The 26030-nt window shown below is 40.9% G+C and overlaps 1 pseudogene; it reads left to right on the top strand.

The window, feature by feature from the left end:
• The first annotated feature begins 12144 nt into the window (after window positions 1-12144).
• Window positions 12145-25238, top strand: LOC118846832 (annotated as a pseudogene).
• Window positions 25239-26030: the final 792 nt, after the last annotated feature.

Below are 26030 nucleotides of genomic sequence, written 5' to 3'. Positions count from 1 at the left end.
ATACGACCCCTGCCCTTTCTATCTGCCCTTCCTGTAAGTCATTTCTACTATCTTCCCCTGGCATTTCTCACCTCCCCAGGTCAGGAAAACACTTGAAGTGAATGTCATCCGAGCTTCTTCAATCAGTCAAATTCCAAGAAAAATAATCAAAAAGGGAACAGAATGGGGGAGTAGAGGAGATTCAATTTCTGTTAGCTCTGTTTCTTTGTTTCTCTTAGACCTTGGGCTTGATTTCCATTAGAGTATTACACTTTATTTTGGCTCACCTTGCACACCCATACACCTCCCCCCCACCCATACATATGTGCATTGGATCTAGGTATGTGACCTGGCTAATGCCCAGCAGTGATCAGCCAATGCTCAGATTGTGACTGTGTTGACATTTGAGTTTTCAATCTAATTGCTTGTTTATGTAATGCAAGGGTTGGCAACCTTTCCAAAGCGAAGTGTCAAGTTTTCATTGATTCATTGTAATTTTGAGTTTCCTTTGCCAGTAACAGCCCTCTCTCCTCCTAAATCATGGTAGATTGGAAACCTCCTTGTCAGCAGCTAGGGAAGGTAGGAGTGGGGCATGTGGTGAAAAAATGGAAGCTTTTAGGGACCTGGGGCTTCAGAAGTGAACAAGCTGTAAAAAGCAGGAATATCTAACTTTAGCTGGCCCTGGTGGCAGATGTCTAGGAAGAGGGAAAGAAATTCTCCTCCTCCTTCTTATTCTCTAGGCTTCTCCTTCTCCTTCTCCTCCTTCTCCTCCTCCTTCTACTCCTTCTCTTCCTCCTCTTCCTCCTCCCTTATTCTGTACAGAAAGGCACCCTGTCTAGGAGTTTGGAACTCAGAGTCCCCTGGCTGATGCTGCTGGAGTGACCTAATGGCTTGAGTGCTTTCATATGTATTCTTTCTATTCATCGTATAATAGATGCCATATGACACATGCCAAGATCACCTAAGATGGAGGCATCCAGGGCCCTATTTCTGGGAGAAAACTTGCATTCCCTACTTGATAGAATGCGTGGTTTCTGTCTTTAATGGAAATTATATGGTAGTGGAGAGGGGAATACGTCCTCAGAACCAGGAAGACCTGAGATCAAATCTCCCCTCTGACACATATGGGATGTGTGAACCTGGACAAAGCACATGATTTCTCAGTGGTCCAGGAAACATTCTAAGACTAGATGTCAGAGAGAAGACACAAATCTGAACTGGTAGAGGGAATTTCCTTACCAGGGAGCTCCTTAGACCAGTGGAATCACAGCTTTAGTCACTAATCCCTAACAATCCCTGATGAGGACAGTAGTAAGTCAGTTCAGTTGTAGCTTTTAAGGAGTAGAAATGGTAGATTCTGAACCCTACTTTATTTACTAAAAATGTACAAATCAACAGTGGTATATACAAAAAAGATACAAAGCCACGTGTACTAATCAGTTCCAGGAGCGACCCAATCTCCCAGCTGTCTGTTCTGGTCCCAGAGAGTGAAAACAATGTACATACATACACACATATACACATATATACATATATATATATATATATATATATATATATAGACATGCATATGTGTATATATATAATATATTATATACACATACATATATATGGTCAAGCCACAGGAAATCCCCACCTCTCTAAAAGTATAGGTCAATTAGAGGTCACCCATGGATCCATTAATCATTCCACCGCTTTCTATCTCCTTATTTCTCCCTCTTTATGGGGGAAGATGCAGAATGAGGCCAGCCTGCAATCTAAGAGCCATTTGTTAAATCACAGGTTGTTAAAGTTGGAAGGGACTTTAGAGGCTATCTAGTCCAATTGGTACCTGACCCAGAATTTTCTTCTCTAAATTTGCTTTTCATGATAACCATGTTGACATTTTTATAGTGTTTTACATTTATACAATTTTTTTCAAGTACATAATCTTATTTGGTCTTCTAAGCAACCCAGTGAGGTAGGCAGCACAAGCAGAGTACCCATTTTAAGATGAGAAAGCTGACACAGAAGTGACTTATTCAGGGTAATACAAGTAAGTGTTGGAGCCAGAGTTCATCCCTACATCTTCTGACTCCAAATCCCTTGCTCTTTCCTCCGAGGAATGCCACCTCAAGAATCTGTGTTAACAAATTAGTAAATTGAGCTTGGGCTGTTCACCAGTGGATCAGAATAATAAGTTCATGCCTCTGGTGTGAACAAATGCATGTCACCATTCTTTCAGCCTCTTCAGCTGTACATAATAGACGAACGTTACAAAGACAGATTGGAGAAGGTCTAATAGATGCTATAGGAACTGTTGGTTACCTAGGCAGAAGGTACAGTAACAGGATCTGACATCTCCATTGACTGTTGTATATCTCCATTACAGTGTTTGGTCATATTTGAATAAGCATTAAATTAATTGGCGTTTTCCAAGGACATTTTTATTATAGCAACTGTGGTTTTTTTTCTCTCTCCCTTTCACAATAGGCTTCCAGTTACCAGGTTTTGTCTAAAACAATAAAGAATCATTGATTGTCACAGGAGTGTAGACATAGCTGGAAACAAAAGTCCAATTTCTGAAAGAATTCACTTAGGAGGAGAAACTGGCCCTCACTGTACACTCAGAAGAAGGACGCAGAATATTAATCATCATCTTTTACTCATGGGAATTCAAACTGAAAAGATCTTTGAGGTTATTTGGCCTAATCCCCTTATTTTTACAAGCAAGGCTTCTGAGGCCCCTACCCAAGACCATGTAGGTAGCAAAGAGTAATGTCAGAACTTGAACTCAGATCCTCTGGCACCATGTGCTCCATGTAAACTGTTCTGTAAGGAACAATTCTAGTCAATTAGAGTCTGGGCTCCTTCAAGAACAGAGAATTGTATTTCTAGCACACCTATGTCCCTTCTATGGGGTGAGGCTGCCTGATCAGTCTTGAGCCGTTCATTCCATCTCTTGGGAAAGATTTGTAGCTAGCCACCCTACCTATATAATAACTTTAACTCTTGCAGTCTCCTTCCTGCATATCCACTCATAACATATAGCCTGGGCCCATTCTGCAGGGGATCTCAGGAACTCAAAGGGGCCTCTCAGAATGTTGTAAAATGCCAGCCTAATTACTTAATCTATGAGATTATTAGATATTTCTTGGGTCCTAAGGATGCTGTGAACCAAGAAAGTTTGGGAATCTCTTGCCTAGACCTCACCTGCCTTCTACTTCATCAGGGAGAGTTCTTTATTCCTACCCTGGTTAATGATAGCCTTAGGTACTCAAATGGTGACGTGGTTATTGTCCATGTGGATATTCCCTCTAATGATTCTGATGATAATAGTAACTAGCATTTATTGCAAATTACTTTACAAATATTATCTCATTTTATCCTCACGACAACCTGGGATGTGGGTCCTATATTATTCTCTTTTTACAGTTGAGGAAACTGAGGCAAGTTAAGTGACTTGTCCAAGGTCATACATCTAGTAAGCATCCGAGGCTGGATTTGAACTCAGGTCTTCTGGTCTCCAGGTTCAATGTTTTATTCACGGTACAACCTTGCTGCCTGATGATTGCTTCTCAGCCATGTCTGTTTATCCTGTGTGACTCTTGTTCACCACAGAGCCAATATGCTGGGGGTTGACATTAAATTAACCCAGAGGACCTTGAGGTCGGGCTATACTCTTTACTATCTTTGTGGCCTTGGATAGGTTACTTTCCTTCTCTGGATTTCTCTCCAGAAGGTGAGAATGCTGGAGGGGTACATGGGGTAACCACTGGTTATCCTTCTTAGTTGCCAATGACTAGCTCATGTTTTTCAATCATGCTTTCCCTGATGACATCCTTTGCTCCATGTCTTTTTCAGAAGTCCTTATGTGTTCTATCCTGCAGCCTGTTCATGCACACCCTGGGCTTCTTCACTGTCCTCTGTGCAACGCTCATTTTTAATTCTTTAGAGACTCTAGTGCTCCTTGACTTTACAGACATACAACATTAGTAGAATATCTGTATTAAAAAGATGGACTTTTGTTTCTGAGAGGTTTAAGTTCTTATCCATGTATGCATCCCATTCCCCTCTTCATTTTTGTCAGGCCCCAGACCTCCATGCCACTTCTGAGACATTATTACCCATCATTGCTTTAATACCATCTCCACTTGGACTCTGTCCCTGGGTCTTCTGGATCTGATAAGTGAACTTTCACTTCCTAGGCCTCTACAGAATTTTCCCATGCCTCACCCTTCTCCCACACCCCTGATCTTCCAGAACCCTTCCATGTGTTGTCTTCTTTCATTAGAATATAAATTCTTGGAGGGCAAAGGCTATTTTGTATTCCTGTCCTTAGGACTTAATACAATGTCTGACATATAGAAAGTGGCTAATAAATGCTTTGTGTGTCTATCTATTTAGCTTGCAAAGCAGAGTTGTGGTAGCTCAAAAGAAATGTGAGATGTACAAATTTAGAGACATCTCCTGCCCAAATGGTCATATGGACACTTTGTGCTAGACCTGTGGCAGAGCCTTCTAAGCTTGTATTGGTATGATCAGCCACAGCTGGACACACTGTGCATTTACCCCGACATCATGATGTCATTTTGGTCCTCTTTGAGCATGAAGGACAAACAACTATCTATCTATCTACCTTTCTTTCCTTCCTTCTTTCTTCCTTCCTTCCTTCTTCCCTTCCTTCCTTCCTTCCTTCCTTCCTTCCTTCCTTTCTTTCTTTCTTTCTTTCTTTCTTTCTTTCTTTCTTTCTTTCTTTCTTTCTTTCTTTCTTTTCTTTCTTTTTCTTTCTTTTTTCTTCCTTCCTTTCTTCCTTCCTTCCTTCCTTCCTTCCTTCCTTTCCTTCTTTCTTTCTTTCTTTCTTTCTTTCTTTCTTTCTTTCTTTCTTTCTTTCTTTCTTTCTTTCTTTTCTTTCTTTCTTCCTATCTGTCTGTCCATTTGTCCATCCATCTCTCTCTCTCTCTCTCTCTCTCTCTCTCTCTCTCTCTCTCTCTCTCTCTTCCCCTCTCTCCATCCAACCATCCATCCATCCATCCATCCATCTATTCATCTATCTATTGAATGCCTTATGGGCAACAACTTTCTACAGAACATCCCAAAAGTTTTAGTGCAGCTTTAAGCTACTAAAGCTTAAACAGGAGCAGCCCAACAGAAGCTATTAAAGCTTAAAACTGCACTAAGACTTTAGGGACACCCTGTAAATATGCATTCCCTCTCTCCCCCCAAGAGAGCCCAATGCTATGTACACCATTGGCATTTAATAAATGGTTATTTAATTAGTGAATGAAGATTGAGATACTTCACCTTCAAAAGGTAAATATGAATTTGTCTAAAAGTGAAACAAGCTTCCAATCACCTCAGATAGTTTAAATGCCGTTCTGGTGGGGCAGAAAGATGAAGGTCAAGAGCTCAACACCATTAGACACTTCAGAGGCCCCTTCCAAATGAAATTCTATGATTATGATTTCTTTTGGTTCTATGACTTTATAGTTCTACAATGTAGAAACAGGACTTTAGAAAAATAATGAAGAAACAAACCCTTCTGTCTCCTGGCTAATTACTGGAAAGCCCTCAGTCATGGGAAAATAACTTGCCGAGTCTGGAATGATTCATCTCCAGCTTCTTTCTTTAAGTGGGAAAAGCACCCCTGGAGGTGAAACAGCCATTTCTAGCTCTTGGGACTTTTCTTTCCCTCCTGCAGTGAGCTTCCAAAGCAACCAGAGTTTCTGAAACAACCACACAGTGAATAAAGCATTTAGTGTGTAGGTTCAATTCTGTGCCATCCTATCCCATTCCAACCCAGGCCATCCCATCTCAGAAATCATATCATGGGTCAACTGTGAAGTTCTCTTAATATTAAACACATCCCAGTCCCTGCTCCAGGTTTGCTTCAGATCAATTTGAGTTTCAATGCAGTTTGATCTATTATCTTTCTACTGGGTATGCATGATAGGAAATAAGTCTCAGCAGGAAGGCAACAAAAACAAAACAAAACAAGAGCTATAAAAATCAGAAAGAGAATTAGGTCTATAGCTACAAGGAGTGAGTTCAAATGCTCATTTGTTTTTTATTACTTATGTACAGCCTTAGAGAATCGCCAATAGATCCTCTTGGCTTCTTTTATGCTCAGTAAGTCTGTGTCCTCTTTTCCAGAGTAGATGTTGGGTTCTCTTTCCCACCCCCAACCCCCACCTCCTCTCATTGTGAATGTTATAAAGAACACCCTGAGCCACCATGATTTTCCTGGAAATCAAGCTTTATTGGGGTAGGATGTGTAATTATCTGGAAAGAATGTAGGAGGGATGGGGAATCTGGTACCCAGCCAAAGACTATGAGCTGGTTTATAGGACATGCCTTGTTTTCACTTAGGAATTGGGCTCTGGAGTAAAAAGTTCAACATGGCTCCCAGGACTATGGAATCTATCTGTATTTGTATTTCCCTGTTGCCTTGGGATGTGGTCTGAATCTTCCCTAAGGCCACTTTGGCTTCTAGGGTCATCTAGGGCTGTTCTCTAAACATAGAGTATGTGGCTTTTTAGTCATTTTGGTATCATTTCTGAAGGCTGGAAATGGATGCTTCTGTTTGAACTCTTCAACCAGAAAGAATGCAGATATCCTGGAGGCCACTGGGAAAATGCCTAAATACCCTCAAGGGATAGTCTAGTCCTAAGAGGATGACAAAAAGGGTGAATAATGAATACAGTCTGTCCCAAAGCATTATTGAGTTAGTAAAGCTTAAAACTGCACTAAAACTTTCGGGACACCCTGTGTCATAGATGACATTCACTTAGGCTTCAAGATTTGCAATGCACTTTGTATAGCATGCCTCTTTTGACAAGTTAAATGACTTGGTCAGGATCACGCAGTTACCGTGTATCATAGCATTACAGATGTATAACCAGTAGGAACCTTAGAGACCATATAGTCTAATAACCTTATTCAAAACAAAACAAATCAGATGAGGAAATTGAAGCTTAGGTGGTTAAATGACTTATCCTCTTGTCTAGAAGGTCCTTTCTCGACTCCAAGTCATTTTCATTGGTCATCAGGATTCTTCCTGGTACAGGATGGAGACACCAGACTCTGGCAGGCTCCAAGAAAGGACTGAGTCTTCAAAGATACCTGAGGGCTCTGTGTCCCTCTTTCTAGTGCCTACCTTCATGGAGATGTTTCCATTGTAAGGGCACTACCTTCATGGAGATGTTTCCATTGTAAGGGCACTACCTTCATGGAGATGTTTCCATTGTAAGGGCACTACCTTCATGGTGATATTTCCATTGTAGGGGTAAGGGTTGTGCACTCTGAGAAGGGAGAAAAACCCACAGAAGAAACTTGGGCTATAAACGAAGCAAACGGATTTCTTTTTTAGTGCTGATTTTACTTTCATGGTTAATTATTTATTCATAAATCTTGCCTCAGAGGTTTTATTTTGGCTCTCAGCGATAAAGATTCAAGGTCACAGAGGGAGCATTTTCAGAAGCTAAGTGATCTTCCTCCAACCTGATGTTGTAAAATTTTATTTTGGGAGGAGTGTTGCTAGCAGGAGGGGTGATGACTTAATTTTAGCTCCCAGGTGAAATACTGGCTGAAGAGTTGGCAATATGTCAGTCTTTTATTGTAATGAGTGCCACAGTTGGGGTGACTCTAGCCTCTCTAGTGGAAGTGGAGGAGGAATGTAGAGGCACAGCCTCCACAAAGCAGGTGGGCCACTGTTGGGACACCAGAATTTTCAATGCATCACTGCCTTTTTCTCTTGTCTAGAAAAACTCTCAACGTGTAGCTTATCCCATCAGCCACTAGAAAAGCACTTAATTGTGTTCTCTTTGAGCTTGGTTTAACACCTGTGTATACATATGGCTAAGAATATTATTCAAGTCTGTATTTTCATTTAGTTATTATTGACCCAAGAAGAATAATATAATCTTGCCATGGGTAGTAGTAATTTTTTAAAACCTAAACATTAGTCTCCTAGAGCCATTGTAAGCTGTAATTATTAGTCAATCAATTGATGGATCAATCACCTACCATGTGCCAGGAAGGCACGGTGCCAGACAAAAATGATCCATTCCTTGTCCTCCAGGAGCTTATACTGTATAAGGGGAGACAGTATGTACACACACACACACACACACACACGCAGAGAGTTTGTGCGTATATGTATATATATATGCATATGTACACAGTCATATATACATATATATATATAATACCTACATACACATATAGACAGAGAGAGAGAGAGAGAGAGAGAGAGAGAGAGAGAGAGAGAGAGAGAGAGATTATTCAGTCATCTAGTTGTGTTTGACTCTTTGTGACCCTGGGGACCATAGCACACCAATACTATTCCATGGGGTTTTCTTGACAAAGATACTGGAGTGGTTTGCCATTTCCTTCTCCAGTGGGTTAAGGCAAATAGATGTTAAGTGACTTGCCCAGGGTCATACAACTAGTGAATGTCTGAGACTGGCTTTGAACTCAGGTCTTCTTACTCCAGGCCCAGCAATCTACCCAGTGAACCATTAAACTGCCCCTCCTAATAAATAAATAGATAGGAAAATAAATGTATATGTATGTGTATATATTTATTTCAAGCTGGTATAAAATAACCAGAACAAGGTGATCAATAAATAAAATAAAACATTTATTTAGGGTCAAGGAATTGCAATTTGGAACAAGGAAGTTCAGTGGGAGGAGTTACAAGCAAAGGTTATATACACTCAGAAGTGGGGAGGGTAGGTAGATAGATGGAACAGCGGTTCACAAGTTATGTATTGCAGGGTGATAACACTTTCCTAGGAAAACCACGGGATCAGTTTAGGCATCTTCTAGTCAACAGAGGCTGGCTGGTGACCCAGCCCCTAGCTTGGGTCACCTGTAGGGTCATTAGAATAGCCAAAGGGAGGGATTGTAGAAATGTTCTTGTGGCTAGCTCTGTCTGGAACAGGGGCTATTAGAAATTGTTGGCCATAGTAGAGATTCCCAGGAGTTTACCTTGGGTATAGGGGATGGTTAGAAATTGCTAGTCAGAACTGGGCAGGGGTCTTAGAGTCCCAGAGTTTTCCCTAGATTGACATATACACACAAACACACACACACACACACACACACGTACACACGTATACATACATACATATACATATACTGCCAAGCAAGAGGTCAAGAAGGATGAGGTAATTGAGAAAAGGTCATTGGATTTAGCAAATAAGGAACCGTCAGTACCTTTAGAGAGAGCAGTTTTAGTGCAGCAATAAAATCAGAAGCCAGTTGGTAGGGACTGAGAAGTGAGAGGAAAGGAAGAGAAGGCAACATGGACAGAAAGCTTTTTCTGTTAATATTTTTGGCCCTGAAGAGACGTTCGCACCTTCTGTCAGTGACAACAAGAAACTTGAGTGGCCACATCTCACATTTGTGAGGTGAGGCTTCACACCCACATTATTTTCATCTCAGATTAGGGGATTGCCAAGAACACTTTCTAATGTTATGACCAGCATACAGTGGGTTAATGTTTTGGGTAATTCAGGGTCAAATGAGATGTGGCAGAAACGAAAAAGATTCTAAGATTAGAGAGCAGGAACAGGTGAGAATTCTCCTGAACCCACAATGAGCCTGGCTTTCCTGTTCTCCAAATTTGCCCCTCTGTTCTTATCCAGCAGAAACGATTTGATCTAATCTATCACCTGTTTGTTGTCTGTGTTTCTATTGTGTTCATTCACTTCATGTTTTCTATACTATTTTTATCTCTGTTGTCTGTTTTTAGATGATAAGACTGGATGGTATTGTGTTCTTTCCTTTGCATTAATTTTCCTTGATATTTCTTCCAACAGGGCTGTTGTTAAACATTTACTGATTTTAATTCTGATAAAATGTCTGGCCAGTTCTCTCCTTCCCTGTTTTTGCCCCCTTTTCATACTCCTTTCTCCTGTCCCAGTCTTACCAACATGGCTGAAGAGTTTCTGTGAAGCATTCAACCCTTCTCACATTGGTATAGGCCACATCCCATGTCTGGATTCAGCTGGATGGCAATGCTGGGCCTGGAGTCAGGAAGACCTGAGTTCAAATTTCATTTCAGATACTTTCTACTTTTGTGACCCAGGGCAAATCACTTACTTCTCTTTGCCTTAGTTTTCTCAATTGATCTGAGGAACATTATAAACTACGTGGCTTATAATGACAGTATTAAGAATATAATATTTGTATAGTATTCTAAGGTTTCTACCTATTTAAATAGGGATCATAATGGTTCTTATCTCCCAAAGTTGCTGTAAGGATCAAATGAAAGTATTTAGCACAACGCTTGGAACATAGTAGGTGCTTTGTTGTAGCTGTTCAGTTATTTCAGTTGCGTCTGACTCTTCCTTACAACATTTGGGGTTTTCTTGGCAGAGATACTGGACTGGTTTGCCATTTCCTTCTCCAACTCATTTTACAGATGAGGAAACTGAGGCAAATAGGGTTAAGTGACTTGCTCAGGATCACATATCTACCAAGTCTTTGGGGCTGAATTTGAACTCCGGTGCTTCTGACTCCAGGGCTGACACTTTATCCACTGTACCTTTTAGTTGCTCAGGTGCGTAACAGTAGGTGCTTAATAAATGTTTGTTCCCTCTCCCACCCTCTTTATCCTTGCCAGCTAAAATTCTTTTTCTCTTCATTCAGGGCTCAGGTTAGGCACTACTCCAGATTATTCATTTCACTTTGGACATCTCTGCTACATTTCACGAAATCTCTGCATTTGAAAGGATTTCAGATGTCATTTAGTTCAACCAGTACCTGGACAAGAATCTTCTTTATAACATCTCTGACAACCCATAATCCAATTGACTGGGCTTGAACCTCCCTCCCAAGGCCCTCTATTCCACATTTGGACAGCTGTAATTGTCAGGCAGTATTTCCTGATGTCAAGTTGAAATCTGCAATTTCCACCCATCACTAGTTCTGTACTTAGAGACCAAGCAGAAAAAAATGTATCCCTCTTCCATATGATAGCCCTTCATATAATTGGAGTCAGCCATTATGTCTCCGCTAAGTCTTCTCTCACCAGAGCAAAACACTCTTGTTTCCTTAAGTTGATCGTTATGTGGCTATGTCATTCCTAACATGTATTGCCCTGAGCTGAACATACCATACCTTGTATTATACTCGTACTTGTACACACTCTATCTTTCCTACGACACTGGAAATTCCTTGAGGACATAAACTATACATTTCTTTCATCTGTGAATCCCCAATTCCTAGAATTGGACCTTACATATAGGCACTCAGTTAATTTTTGTTGAACTAAATTGAATTAAATTTAGATGCAAAGGCTTTTCTTAGCATTAAGCATGGAGCCTGGCACATAGCAGGTGCTTAATAAATGCCTTTTCACTTGGTTTATTGACCCAAGTCTCTAGGCTCCATTCTCATTGGGACCCTTGAGGCCAACTACCAGCATCAAATCACAGTGGAGATGGAACAGCCCAAACACTGGTTCCTATGACAGAATTGAATACAAAGGATTGGAGAAATGCTATTGCTTTTTCTCCCAGCCTGACAATCTTAAAATGCCAGGAATCTTATTTGACAATCCACTACCATAGAGTGTGATAATTCAAGCAAGAAGAATTAGAAGTGTGTACAAAAGAGGAGGGTTATGACCTAGTAGGTACAATAACTGAACTGGGATGGGTATTGCTGTGTCCATCCAACATAAAGGAAAGTCGAAAATTAGCTTGCAAGATTTCTTGGTACTGTAAAATTGGATATAGCCTCTGTTTTCATCTTTGGATTCCTTCTGACCAGGTTTACAAAATTAAAGGCTGAACAATTAACTGGTGGGTTTGCAAGCCCCAGGACAAACTTTCTGGGAAGTCTGAGCAATGACAGATCCTCAAGTCTGAATTATAGAGATAATTATTTAGAACCATGTGATGCTTGATCTGTATAGATTAATTCTTTCTCTATACTTCTGATCTTCTCAGTCTGGCTAATCTGTCTCCTGATGATTCAGGCTTAAATCCACTTGGCACCCAAACTCTTTGTGAACCGAAGGCTAAATGAATTCAATTCATTAAACGTTTATTAAGTGTTTACAATATCTCAGGCACTGTGCTATATGCTAGGGATACAAAGATGAGAAAATAAAAAATTCCCTAACCTCAAATTACTTATTTGCTACTCAAAATAGGGTTCTACTCATGTCCAACCATGGTGGAAGTGCTGACCAGGTATAAGCGCTGTACTACAAGTCGGGCATACAAATGAGCCTGCACTTGCTCTCAAGGAGCTCACATTGTAATGGGAAAAACAACATCTATAAGAGATTTTTGCCTTTTTTACAGGGCATTTGATTTTTACAATGCCAAACCAATACCATATAAGGTCCAACGTCACTCAGAGGCTGACATTTTGGAGAGCACAGCATTAACATCTTCCAGAGTAGACAAGAATCAGGAAGTGACCTATTTGGAAAAAAAATTGACTGAGCAGTAAACTCGAAGCAAGTAAAATTTGGTACTTGGTCTATAGCTAGCGTTCATAACCTGGCATCTAAGGGACCCCAGGGGATGGATAGATTTCAGGGGGTCTGTGAATTTGTTTCTTTAATATTTTGATAACTGTATTTCAATAAAACTGTCTTCCTTTGTAATCCTATGTGTTTAATTTTTTGCATTTAAAAATATTCTGTGAAGGGGTTCACATGTGGCCTTCTAGATCCTTGGGTCTGGCTTTTTAACTGAGTCCAAGTTTTACAGAAAAAAATACCTTCATTAAAGGGATTTGTTCTGTGAAGTTTGGATTCAGTCAAAGGGCTGCACTTGAGGACCTAGAGGGCCACATGTGGCCTCTCCTCTCCACTCCTCTCCTCTTCTCTCCTCTCCGGCACAGTATCTGGCACAAAGTAAGTGCTTAAAAACTGCTCTATCTATGTATCTAATCTATCTATCTTCAGAGACAACATGTTCTACTGAATTAATAAATGAAAATGCATTTATAAGTATTTTCTATGTCTCAGGCATTGTGCTAAGTGTGCGAAATATAAATACAAATGCAAAGAACACTGGGCTCAGAGTTGGGCTATCACTCTTGAAATCCTGGCCCAGTTGCAAACTAGCCATGTGACCTTGGACAACTCACTCCACTCTTAAAGGACCTTGGGTCCATCGTCTGTAGAATGAAAGAGTTAGCCTACATGTCTTCTAAGCTCAATGACTTCTTAATTATTTTTTGTGTAAAAAAAAAGCATATCACTGATGAGGCTGCGGTGAGATGAGGGAGCCAATATGGGATCTCTATATTCTGTTTTCAATTGGCAGAAAACCTTTCCTTGACGAAAGATAAACATCTTGAGCATCATTATTAGTTCTTTCCTTTCAAATATTTTTAGTTCATATAACTTTGATAGTCCTCCAGTCTGAGAATTTTAAAACATCTTTCAAATTTCCAGTAACAAGTCAGAGATTTTTCCATGGATATTTTGTGGGGTGTTCCTTTACAAAGGACTATTTAAATGAATTGGTAATGTGATTTTCTTTAGAGTAACACATGCTTTTATTTTCCTACCTTGTGTAACCAGCCTTTGGGGTGGAGTGACCCAGGGGTCTGCCAGCTAGACATATAATGACTAGTACTCCCAAGCTCTTCAATCCCTACCCAGAAAGGTAGGAGGAGAACCAACAGAGGGGTGTCATGAAAACCCAGAGAGAAGAGAACATCTAGGTCAGCAATGTCAAATTCTGTAGAGCAGCCAAGGAAAATGAGGATTGAAAGGAGGACATCAGATTTAGCAGTTTAGAGATCATTGGTGACTTCGGGGAGAGCTCTTTGAGGTGAATATTGAGGTCAGAAGCAAGATGGGCGAGGATTGAGGAATGAGCAAGAGAGAGGAAGTAGAGAATGAATGTAGAGAGCTTTTGCTGGGAGTTTGAGAAAGAGAGAAGAGATATAGGAAGTTAGTTTAAGGAGAGAGAGAGAGAGAGAGAGAGAGAGAGAGAGAGAGAGAGAGAGAGAGAGAGAGAGAGAGAGAGAGAGAGAGAGAGAGAGAGAATTGCTGCAAAATGTGGGAAGGATAAGATTGAGGGCACATGTAGAAGGGTTAGTCTTAACAAGAAGAAGAACTACTTCATTCTAAGAGACTGGAGGAAAAGAGGAAAGAGGGGAAACATATGAAAGTCTTCTGAGCAACAGTCATCACTAATTGTCTGCTGTTCTTTTTTACCTGGATGTTCTATAGGCATCTCAAACTCAAGTCCAAAATGAGGTTTGTTATCTTTTCCCATAGACCGATCAATTTCCTAACTTCTCTCTTTCTGTCCAGGGCACCACATCCTTCTAGTTACTAAGCTCTGTAATCTTGGAGTCATTCTTAAGTCCTCATTTTTCCTCACTCCCACAGACAACCAGTTGCAAAGTTATGTCAATTCTATCTGTGTATCATTTCTTACATCTCTCACCTTTCTCTTCAGTTAGATGACCACTACCCTAGTTTAAACCCTTATGACCTTTTACTGGAATTTTTCCCATAGCCTTATAATTGGTTTTCTTGTATTAAACCTCTGCTTCCTGTAATCCATTCTTCAAAGAACTTTCAAATGATCTGACCTTATCACTCATCTACTCGAGAAGCTCCAATGGCTTCTAGTTACCTCTAACACAAATTACAAACCTTTCTGTCACTTAAAGACTCATACAATCTGGGTCTTAACCCATCCAAATTTATCTCATGTTTTCTAACCCCATGAACTCCGTGTTCCAGCCATTTACTTGAATTTAACTGATCTGATCAAGGGAGAGTAAAACAGGATTATCACCTCAATTTTCTGAGTGTTACACTGCTCTTAATTCTGTCCAAGATTGTATTACTTTTTCTGACTATTATGTATTACATTATTGCCTCATAAGGAGCTCATATGGAACCAAAACACCTGGATCCTTTTTCAGTTGTACTGTTTTCTAGCAATGCTTCCCCTCCCTGTCACACCATTCACCATTTTGTATAGATTGTAAAATAGAATCTTGGATAGATTCTTCTTGCAGTACAATTTCCTTATTACTGAATTCAACAGCTTGGCAATCGAGATATGTCTCAAGGTCGAGCCTTAACTGACTCTCTGTTGGCAACCTCATTCTGTTATACATTAGGAGTCTGATTGATTCCTGCCACTTGAGGGTAGATTCATTCATCTGCATTTACTAAGGCTCCATCAATGGGACCAACACTTACAGAACTATTGGGCCCATTCTCTGATTTCATCTAACATTCCCTTGGCATTTATTTATAGCGTTAGTGTAGGAGCACGCATTTTTTAAAGGCGCCTTATGACTGCCGTCCCTCATTCTGATCCCTTTTTCTAAGTAGGAGATATGCATTCTCTTTTAAAGGAATGAGTATTCAGAGAGATTAGAAAATGAGACATTTAAATATTCCTATATATCTGACAAAAAGATATTGGTTCTTCATGAATAATCTCTCTCTTAGAAGCCTCTATTTCCCCTTTCTTTCCCCTTTTCTTTCCCCTCTTCCTAGGAGCAGGTTGAAGATTTAGAAAACACTGATTAGAACATTCAGATTTTTAGCTGAGCCCGGAGTATTTTGCATGACACTTTCCTAATTGGTAGAGAGATCACTGATGTGACTACATGTGACTGACTGCATGAGGGGCTGAGGTAGCAGGAGACCTTTGGATGGAGAGGCAGTTTTCATTCCTTCTAGAGTGATACTCATGGTTCCAGACTGTTTTCATGGCTAACTCTTGACGGACTCTAGAGAAGAGAAAGGAGAAAGACTTTCTTAGAGACATGTAGAGGAAGCCAGCTCCTCAACATGTCCTTGATTTCCAGATTGCTTCCTTAAAGACTTTGGGAATTTCTCTTTAGGTGAGACCAGGGCCTCTTGTGGTTGAACTAGCTCTCTTCTCACTCCCATATTAAAAGCTCATTCTCTCTTGTATGTTTGGGGATATAGTCTCATCTGTAGAACTTCTCCAATTTATGTTTGCTATTTGCTTAAATAAATGTGTTTAGTTGCTATTCATTACTTGCGGTGATCTTTTGCATAACCAGTGTTTGATAAGAAGAGGCCAAGCCTGTGCATCTAAGTATCAGATACTCTAACCCAGGGATGGCAAACCTGTGGCCTTGAGTCCATATGTGGCCTTTTAGGGCCTTGGGTGCGGCCTTTTGACTGAGTCCAAGATTTACAGAAAAAATTCTTTTATTGTGGGGATTTGTACTGTGAAGTTTGGATTCAGTCAAAGGGCTGCACTTGAGGACCTAGAAGGCTACATGTGGCCTCGAGGCCACAGATTCCCCACCCCTGTTCTAACCCCTTAAGAGACAATGGCTTTTTGTTCTGAACCAATGTTGCCTTAAGAGTAGCTTTATTCAGGGGGAAGATAGTTCTAATTTGGTACTCTTTTCTAAGTGACTGGAAAGCAAAGTGGCCAGGATCATGACTCTTTCTCCTGATCTCCTTGAGGCAGGAATTGAAGTCCCCTTTGGTGAGGGGTATGTAAGATTTCACGGATATTTATTACTACTTCTTTCAAGTTGCCTATCTATATATTTAGACAACCCATATGGATGCACATAACCTTATATGGTAGGTAATAGATGTGTATATAAGACAGCCTTGAGAAAATAAAGTGTGGCCTGTATTTAGACCAACATAGCATATACATGAGTGGTTATCTGCTCACATATTTCTTTCCTCTTCCCTGCACAGAGAACTATCCCTTATAACAAATAAAACCTCCCTGGATATCTACCAAATCTGACAACATATGAATTGTTCTACACCTATAGCTTCCCACTTCCACAAAGGAGGGAGAGATACTCGTTTTCTCATCTCTTCTTTGAGGCCAACCTTGGTCTTTATAGTTACATATGGTTCAGTCTCTCTCTGTCTCTCTCTCTCTGTCTCTGTCTCTCTCTCTCTCTCTCTCCCTTTTCTACCTCTCCTTCTCTTGCTCCTCCTCTTCCTCATCCTTATCCTCCCCCTCCTCCTCTTTCTCCTCTTCTTCCTTCCCCCTCCTCTTCTTCCTTCCTCCTCCTCCTCCTCCGCTTCTTCCTTCCCCCCTCCTCCTCTTCTTCCTCTTCTTTCTCCTCCTCCTCCTTGTAAAAGGGATTCTTGCTCCAATGTGGGCTGGACTCAGTAATCCCAATAGTAGGTCATAATAACTAGCATTTATATATGGCACATTAAGGTTTACTATAAGCTTTCCTAACTGCCTGTCGTGAGCATAGCTGGTAAGATGGGCCCAACATCACGGAGTGAGTTGGTGGCTCGGTTGGGATCTGAGCTCAGGAGGGAGTCTCTGAAGGCTCAGCTCATTGCTCAGCTCCCAGACTCCCTAAATAACAATTTTGCTCTCTGAGTTGGATTCCCACTGAGTTCTCTTACCCTGCTCAACCCCTTCCCACCCCCACCCTCCCACTCACAGTGGCTGGAAAACTGCTGACTCTCAGTGAGTCAAGCAGCTGTTCTTAAAGTGAGCAGACAGTTTCTATGCCCTCCTGATCAAGTGAGACCTGATGCAGGAGAATAAGTGGTTCATTCAGTAATAGCTGAGCTGATTTTATCCAAGGGAGGAACTAAAGTCATACATACAACACTTCTCTGCTGGATACTTTCTTTTTCACAAGATGAATCATCCTCATGCTCCAACTCAAAGAATTCTAGGGAGGTGCAGTGTGATTTGCAGACCAATTCTGTACAGGAATCTCATTTGGACAGAAGATCAATATCAGTATATGTGTTTTCTCTGGGGAGGAGGGGGACAAAAAGGACATGTTGTGACCCAGGGCAGGGCCCCACATTGCTAAGTCCCACTTTAACAGGAGGAGTATTTTTACATAAACTAAATGGTTTTCCTAAGGCATTAAAATAACTTCTTTATCAAGGTTTTTAAGCAGCACTGCAATATTTTTAATAGACCCTAAAAATTCCCCCTTTTCTTCTTTTTCCCATCTCTGTCTTCCCTCTAATTCTAATTTGGTAAGCTGTTATTAAGCATCCGCATTAAGACTCAAATCACCAAAGTGATTCTGGATTCTGGAATGGCTACTTTAGTGTGTTAGAAATTCTGGAGGAATCCTTCGGACTTTGGAGTAGCCAAAAGACAGGAGAGAAGTTTAATTAGCAGGACCAAGTATTGTTTTAGCCTGACAGCTTCTGTGGAAGAGGTGAAGGGGTCAAACCTTGCAGAAGATGTTAAATGATAGATTTGGACTCAGAGACCTCAGTTCAAATTATGGCCCTGTTATTTTTTGATCTTGTGAAATGACAGGGCCTTTCTGGTCCTCTGTTTCCTTTCCTGTAAAATTAGGGAGTTAGACTAAATCAGTGGTGTCAAATAGGAATGGAGGCCACCAATCCATATGTAAGGATCCCTGAAGACTGTATGTTGACTTAATTTTAAAAAATTATCTATGTTTTATTGTATTTTTATTTTTTAAATTTCCTAATTATGTTTTAATATGGTTTGGCTACACAACATTTGACGCCTTTGGTAGATGATCTCGACATTCTCTACCAGTTCTAAATCCTATAAAAAATAGAGAAAATAGGAATAGGAAATATAAGTAGGCCCATTTTATCATAGGATGATAACAACAACTATCATTCCTATAGTGTTTCAAGGTTTGCAAAGCACTTTACAGATGCTGTCTCAGTTTATCCTCACAACCCTGTGAGACAGGTGCTTATCTGACAGATGAGGAAACTGAGATAGAGACTTGCCCAGGGTCTCCCAGCTAGTCAGTATCTGAGGCAGGGTTTGAATTGACTCCAAGTCCAGTGCTCTATCCACTGTGCCACCCAACTTTCTTGGAGGAGAAAATGATTTTGTGGTCTGTGTGCATGGAAACTAATCATTTCTGAAAATACTGTTTCCTTCCTATGTTACTTTTGCCTGGTCTTTTATTTGGCAGAAAGTTCCCTTCCAAGCTAAAGTGTCTTCACTTATTAAGGGGAGTTGGGACATAAAGAAAGCGCTTCTCTTGGGCCGGGGGGAAGTGGCTGGAAGCATTTGTGTGAAGATCTTGTCCTAGTGGGTAAGAACTCAGGGACTCACAAGTAAACTACGCCATGACTAACATTGTGTGTATGTGTGTGTGTGTGTGTGTGTGTGTGTGTGTGTGTGTATGTGTCTGTCTGTCTGTCTGTCTGTCTGCGTCTGAGGCTACTACTACAAATGTCTGGGGCAAGCCGCATGCCTTTACTTTGAGATCTGTAACTAAGGAGTAGCTAGGTGGCAAAGTGGATGAAATGCTGGCCCTGCAGTCAGGAGGACCTGAGTTCAAATCCAGCTTCAGACTCTTACTAGCTGTGTGACCGTGGGCAAGTCACTTACTCTGAATGCCTCCAAAAGAAAAGCAAAAAAAGAGAGACATAACTAGGGTAGGGTAATGGGCTTTTTGCTAGGGCACCAGCACCTGTAGTGCATGCAAATAACACAGATGAGCAAAAATAATTCACCAGAATAGGAAGCTAACAGATGGCATACTGAAGTGAGCGCATACACGCATCCCACTCCACCTTCAGCCCCGGAGCCTCCCCTAGCAGCCGAGGTCTCCTGGAGTCTTTGTCTCCATCTAGTGTCTTGCCCTTCCTCCCATCCCATTGATATGCTTCTCTAGAAGGTTGGCATAGCCCGGGAGACTGGTTGCTTACTGCTCCACAGCTGGACAATCCTTAGGTGGAACTGTGCTATGTGCTCTGTTTTAAGAGCTCTTCCTCATTCCCCGTCTTATTGGAAAGGGAGATGTAGAAGGGAAGAGGGAGTGGTGGGGAGCAGGAGAAATAGCTTAAGGCATAATAGTTTGTGGAGAAGTATTGAATGGTAGCTAGCCATGGAAGGGACCTGGTCGGCATCTGTTATCTGACTTCTGGCAGAGGAATGCAGGGCACAGCTTGGACTCATGAACCTCTTTTTCAGTACCATCTTTGGTACAAGTCTTGGGTATGACCTGTTCCCAGGAGATGTCATTGAATTCCAGTAAATATGAGCATGATATTGGAGTGTAAATATGAGCATGATGTTGGAGTGTAAATAGGAGCATGATGTTGATAGTAAGGTTGCAAAGGAATTTGAGACCAGAAGCTAATGTTATATGAGAGTGATTATTACTTTGCTCCTTTGGTGGGTCTGTCATCCTATTGATGGATGTTGGTCTTCCCTTCAGTGATGACAGATTGCAAACTATCCATACCCACTCATCCTGGGAGTCGCTTGTACTCCCATAGATCTTCCATCTTATTCTAGGGGATTTCTTGTAGGGACAATAACCAGGCTGGCCACTGCTTATTCTTTGCCCTCACCACGTGACTGATCCCACCTTCTTTTCTTGCTGTAGTTCTCCATACTCCCCCTCCCTTTCTTTCTAAGTGCCTGGAACATAGTAGATACTTAACAAATGCTTGTTTCCTTTCTTCCTTTTTCTCTCCCTCCTTCCCTCCCTCCTTCCCTCCCTCCTTCCGTCCCTCCTTCCCTCCCTCCTTCCTTCCCCCTTTCCCTCCCTCCTTCCTTCCCTCCTTCCCTCCCTCCTTCCTTCCTTCCCCCTTTCCTTCTCTCCTTCCCTCCTTCCTTCCATCCTTCCTTCCTTCATCCCTCCCTCCCACCCTCCTTTCCTCTTCCTTCCTTCCTTCCTTCCTTCCTTCCTTCCTTCCTTCCTTCCTTCCTTCCTTCCTTCCTTCCTTCCTTCTCTTTCTTTTCCTCTTTGTTGATGATTTCTTGGACTACCACAGCTCCTGTGAGTGACTTTTATGGGGAGAAATAGAGCACTCTCTGTTGCAAGATTCTTCAGGGACAGGAACCTTCCTGCCTCCCTATCATTTCCACCCATTGCATTAGGAGGATCCTAATAGAGGGCTAGATTTGGAGTCAGAAGACCTGGGTTCAAATCTTGTCTCTACTACTTATTACCTGTGTTACCTTGTGCAAATTGCTTAACTTCTCTGGACTTCAGCTTACTCATCAATAAACTGAAGGGATTGGACTAGATGACATTTAAGTTTCCTTCCAGCTCTGATTCCGTGATTATCAAATGAAGCATCACTCTTCACGACGCCCCCTCCCCATAATCCCTTTCATTTGTAAAATCATTTGCCTAGATGAGCATGTTATCCGACCCAGACCATGCTCTTATTTTTGCAGGTGAAAGATAATTTTTCCATTCTCAATGTGATCCCTGGCAAAGGCTTGGTTTCCTCACCTGTAATATAAGGGTACTAATAGCATCTACTTCACAGAGCTGTTGGACATGCCAGATGAGATACCACATAAAATGCTTTACAAAACTTACAGCATAATTTAAATGCTAGCTATTAATTATAATTAATAAAAATGATAATGGTAATAAAAGCCACCATTCTGCTAATGGGCCCAGTCTATGGAATGTCTTTTTCCTCCTCCCGAGGCCAGTTAGACTACTAATGTGACCTTGGACAAATCACATGACCTCTCTGGGCCTTAGTTTCCTCTTTGGTGAAATCACAGAGTTGGACTGAATGACCCCTAAGGTATAGTAAGGTTCTATGACTCTAAGACAGTCTGAGGGCTAGGTGGGTATCTGTCTACACTGGAATGGTCAGATAGGAAGGAATTATCAACCTTGGCCAAAATAGTTCAAAGGGGTCTCTTTCAGGTTGGTAGTGGACAAATGAAACTTTGAAACTGGGTTGGTTTGGAGGTTTTCACTAGGGTTCAGACTCTTGGGGATAACCAAAAGGATTTAAACCAAATAACTGAATATCTACAACTGATCCAGACCTCTGGGGTAGCATGGCATCAACCTAGTCTCTCAAGCATCCCTGATGATATCCTAGGATTTAAAGTTAGAAGGGTCCTGGGAGATCATGCAGTCCACTACTTTCATTTTACAGATGAGGATATTGAGGCCCAGAGAGGAACACAGTTTCATAGATAGTAAGAAGCAAAGCCAGGAGTCAAACCCAGGTCTTCTAAGTTCAAGGACTTTTAATAAATGCTTATGGGTCGATTTATTAATGGACTGACCTAGAAATGGATCACTTGGTACTTGTCTAGAGTGTGTCTGGGACCTTAGTAAGGCTGATATGGCAGATCTGAGTCAAAATTGATCCAAATTGATCCAAATTGTACTCATCCTTCAGTATGTATTCCTCAAGGTTCCATACCAACTTCATTATGTACTACTTCTATGAATTTCTTTTCCTACATCTTGCCTCACTCCCCTGAATATGGTAATCCTGAGAAATCTGAGATCACAAGTTGGAATATAACCTCTTTCTCTAGGAAAGTACCCAGAATTATAAAACCATAGGTTCTTTTCCTTGTTTATTTTCAACCCCCTTCCCCAATTACTGATAGAACCTCATTCTCTCCCTAGGGATTAGACAGACTGTCTCAAATTTGTCTCTTCTCAAATACTAATGCCTCATTTGGCTTCCAGGCAATGAATATTCCATGGTTCTCAGACTATCTTTGAGAGTCCTTCTCCCCTTGCATTCACACCTGCCTTTGACCGTGTTGTGCTATCCTCCCCCTTCTGACTGTCAATCCAGTAATCAGTAAATTTCCTACTATGTGCCAGGCATTGTGTTAGGTGCTAGGGATGCAAATAAAAAATGGACAAGGAGTTCACATTCCAATGGAGGAGGACAAAACATTGAAACAGAAAAGTCAGAGGAGGAGGGGAGTTACCAGGTGTGGGAGCATGATGGAGAAGTTCAAAGGAGTGTAGTCAGTAGGGAAATAAAGAGATGGCTGGCTTGGGCACCTTCCTTCAATGGGGGTTTTAGGAGGAACTCTTTATTCTGTATTCCGGTAAGAGGGGCAGAGGATGCTGATGAGGTCTGAGTGCCAAGGTTGATGCATCTTGGAGGATGGTGAGGCTCCTGATGTGCAGCTTGGGGGGGGTGGTATTTATTGACTGATCTAAGTTCTTTCCTTTTTACTTTGGCTCTTCTCCCATTATTTTAGTTGGAGTGCTAAGTGTTCTCTGAACTTTGAACAATTGCCTAGTAGAATATAAAGATGGAAGAAGTTGGAGGGTGGCCAAGAGGCACAGTGAGGAATGACTGGTGACTCTCCAAAGGTTTGAAGTCAAGTTACCTCCTATGATCCCTGCTGATAAAGCGAAACAGTAATACAGAAAATCCCAAGTTGAGGATTATCCCAAAATACTTGAGGCTTAACCTATTTTAGAATGCACTATAGGTATGTATAGATAAGCAAATATACTTTTAAAATTATGTTACACTTAAGATTAGATTAAAATGAATTTTCATTCCCTAAGCACATACGCATGGAAGCAAAATGGGAGTTATTCCAGAAACATGCTATGGAGCAGGGGGACAGCTGTATTCTTTTATGTCTGAGATGGGTTGGGAGATTTTGAATACTTTCTGGGTTTGAAATGCTCAAAACTATCTAACAATACAGGAATTTTCCCTAAAATACAGTGAAGTGGTACATATATAAGGTAGAAGTGAGTTGGAGAGTTTGGTCCAAGATTTCTGACCTATCTCAATGACAATACTTGCTTTCAGTTTTAGTAATTCAGTCTGGCCCAAATGCAGATAGCCTGGCTTGCATTCAATGGGAGCAGTCACCACACTTGGGCCAGATTTGGGGTCGGCCAATTTGCAGTTACGATTTTCCCCTAGGACAAATTTTCTTTGGTAGGAGCCATTTTGGAAACTTCAAGAACTCATTAAGCCTTTTATAAAAAACTACTGATTCATTGTGTTCATTGAACCCTTATGACCAAAAGAGTCAGTGTAACTTTACTTAAAGAAAGGATTCAGATTTCAAGAGAGTTTAACTTATGGATCTTTAATCATTATTCCCTGTTACACTTATAATGTGACTTAACCACTGCTCATTTCCACATCTTTTCTTTCAACAATTGAAGAACCCTACCCAAAACTTAACATCTGTAGGGCCTGAACAGAAGTTTGGGGCCATTAAAACAAAACAAACAAAATGAAAATAATAATCTTTCGAAGAAATTAGCTAAATTCTTGCAGCTAGTGAGCTATCCTGAAAATAAACCACCTTCATGAAAATGATCTAATTCTGCATGTTTCACTGAAATGCTAGTTCTCCCAACAAAATGAGTGTTATGAGAACTGAAATGTTATTTAAGAAGCCAGAAAGTGTCCTTGAGGGAGTATTACTTTTTCAATCAAGTTCTGGATTTAAAAGTGAAATTTGCATGATCAAGGTGATAGAGCAGAAAGGTATCAGACTGTCAAGGGAAAAAGGAATTGGAGAAAGTAGGAGGTAGTATGTCCATTACTGAAGCAAGCGTTGGCCTGTCTAGGCTGCTTAGTTGTTTTATTCATTGTTTGTTTATTTTTAGTTGTTATGTATGTGTGTGTGGGTAGGGGTGGGGGGGGGGGCAGAGGAATCACACGGCCTTCTTTTTCCTAGAAGTGGAAAAAACGTGACTGATAGGTGAAGGAAAAATATGTATTTATTATTTTCTCCCATGCTCCTCTGACTAATTAAAGAAATTATTTTAGTGGTTGTAAACTGAGGAGAAGGGCAGCCAAGTGGTGCAGTAGATATAGTGTTGGGCCTGGAGTTAGGAAGACTTATCTGTCTGAGTTAAAATCTGGCCTCAGAAACCTACTAGATGTGTCCCTTGGCAAGACATTTAACCTTGCTTACCTCAGTTTTCTTATCTGTAAAATGAGCTGGAGAAGGAAATGACAAACCACACTGATATCTCTGCTAAGTGTTGGACATGACTGAAACAACCAAATAACAGTAACAACAATGAAACTGAAGAAAGGATGGTGGAAAGACTGGGAATACAAAAAGAGACAAAAGATAGTCCCTGGCTTCTCCCTGTAAGTGCTGCTCTGGCTGCATTGTGCTCACACCAAACTCTGGGCCCCCCAGTGCTAGCACCACCACTCCCCTGATCATCTACTGGGAACCTCATTAGCCATGTTGAGATGTTCTTCAACATTTACAAGATCCCGGAGATCCTGAACAGGCTGAGCCTGGAGTGGAGGGGAAGATAGTAGGACAGAAGGTACCATTGATATTTCTCTCATTGGTGGAAATGCCTTTACTGAAGGTCCTGAGGGTAAGGGAGCAAATGCTGCTGTAACCACTGGAGTTGACACAGTAATAAACCATCATTTACCAGAAACTAGATTCATAAAAGAATCCTACAAGAAGTACATCAAAGACTACATGAAATCAATCAAAAGCAGACTTGAAGAACACAAGCCAGATAGAGTAAAACCTTTTGTGATAGGAGCTGCAGAATAAATCAAACATATCCTTGCTAATTTTGAAAATTAACAGTTCTGCATAGGTGAAAACATGAATCCTGATGGCATGGTGGCTCTTGGATTTCCGTGAGGATGCTGTGACCCCGTATATAATTTTCTTTAAGGATGATTTAGAAGTGGAGAAATGTTAACAAATTCAGCTGATTACTGGCTGCTGTTTTTTGTCACCCACACAACACCAGGACTTGGATAAACGTAGATGGATGTTGTCATGAGCTTTATTCATTTAATTTTGACCTTGATCTATTTGGAGTGGAGGCATTGTTTTTAAAAACATGTCACGTATGTTGCATAAAATAAAATGCATTCAACAACCCCCTCCACCCAAAAAAGATAGTACCTGCTTTCCAAGAGCTCACAATCTAATGGCATAGGGACAACATGCAAACAAATATGTACAAACAAGTTATAAAAAGGATAAATAGGAAATAATTAACATTGGCTAGGATTAGGCTTACATTTAGACAGAATAGGCAGACAACTATGTGATAATTTGAGAAGTCCCATGTAAGGCTCCCTGTTCTCAAAGGTCTTCCTCAGTACCATGTTTAAAATTGCCAGAGCCCTATAATATCATGCTTAAAATTCAAACCTTGCCAAATGACCAAATACTATAGTGGAAAGAACATTGAGTTAGGAATCCAAAGACTCCCTTGGGAGAATTGGCTCTGCTATCAACTGGTTCTTCAACTTTGGACAAGTTGCTTATTTTTTTGAATCTCAGTTTCCTAATTTGTGAAATGGGGATTGTAAACACTTGTGATACCTACCTCATAGAGCTGCTAAGAGGCTCAAATGAGAT

Source organism: Trichosurus vulpecula, chromosome 4 (genome assembly GCF_011100635.1).
Source record: "Trichosurus vulpecula isolate mTriVul1 chromosome 4, mTriVul1.pri, whole genome shotgun sequence".
NCBI classification, from domain to species: domain Eukaryota; kingdom Metazoa; phylum Chordata; class Mammalia; order Diprotodontia; family Phalangeridae; genus Trichosurus; species Trichosurus vulpecula.
This window is presented reverse-complemented; position numbering and strand designations above follow the sequence as displayed.